Source organism: Orycteropus afer, unplaced genomic scaffold (genome assembly GCF_000298275.1).
Source record: "Orycteropus afer afer isolate SDZICR_OR568_19922 unplaced genomic scaffold, OryAfe1.0 scaffold01270, whole genome shotgun sequence".
Classification (NCBI taxonomy): Eukaryota; Metazoa; Chordata; class Mammalia; order Tubulidentata; family Orycteropodidae; genus Orycteropus; species Orycteropus afer.
Window position 1 is genome coordinate 145,641 of NW_006922857.1, and position 1,072 is coordinate 146,712.

At 36.9% G+C, this 1,072-nt stretch overlaps 1 protein-coding gene across 1 annotated transcript in view; it reads right to left on the reverse strand.

Moving 5' to 3' along the window:
* Positions 1 to 1,072, reverse strand: part of LOC103213092 (olfactory receptor 5M11-like) — a gene marked incomplete at its 5' end in the record, with an annotated part of 19,703 nt that overhangs the window by 17,289 nt on the left and 1,342 nt on the right. The gene's annotated exons all lie outside the window — the stretch shown is intronic.

Sequence of the window (1,072 nt, forward strand, 5' to 3'; positions counted from 1 at the left end):
TCTTAATTTTTCAGAGAACAAGAAATAACACTTAAATAATCTATTAAAAAAAAACAAAAACCTGCTAGTAATGGTAAGAGAAATCGGTATGGTTGCAGCATAGAAGGCCCATATTGAAAATTCAATTTTACATATCCTGGCAAAAGAAAAAAAAATATATACATGAAATGTATAACAAAACAAAAGGATTCTCATGGCCTTAGAATTGCCCATTATTGTTGGTTCCTAAGACCCTGGAAACTCTTATACTTGGAAGACACGATATATTATGCTCTTCTAATGCGTTCCCATTCTTTAGGTAGTGCAAGAGAATTTTGATTTATTTATGAGTGAATGAAACAGAGAGAGAGCCAGACCCACTTTCTTGATACAGTTATAGTCAACTTCGTGTCTGTTTATATACATACAGTATTTTCTCTAGTGGTGGAATGACAGACTTTGTCTTTCAAGAAACGAGGAAAGTAGTATTCAAGGTAGTAAGAAGACAGTAGAAGCCCTGGTGGCACAAAGGTTAAAGTGTTCAGCAGCTACCTGTTCCAAGGGAGGAAAGTCTGTCGCCATAAAGATTATAGCTTTGGAAACCCTGTAAGCAATTCTACTCTGTCCTACAGGATCATGAGTTGGTGTTCACTTGATGCCAATACATAAGAAGACATTACATGTTTTGGAGAGAAGAACCCTGTATTTGCCATTTAAATCATCCTTTTGAGCATTCATCAAGAGGTCAAATGAATTTTCTTTGTTGGAGTTTTAGAAGAGGAAAGAGCAATTTCCTTACTTCCCCTAGATGATATCCTTAAGCCTATGGTGCATAAGAACAGGCCATATCTCCCTAGGTCTATGATCAGGAAGGAAATAAGGAAATAATTAATACTACTTAATGAAGTATTGTTGTTGTTGTTGTTATTTGCCGTCGAGTCGCCCCCGACTCATAGCGACCCCTCCTTGGGTTTCCGAGGCAGTATCACTACGGAAGTAGGATTACCCAACTGAAGTATAACTAATAATAAAAGTAATATTCAAATCAAGGTTGGTACTCAATTTGGTAAGACCCTTTGCTTCCTCAGGTCCT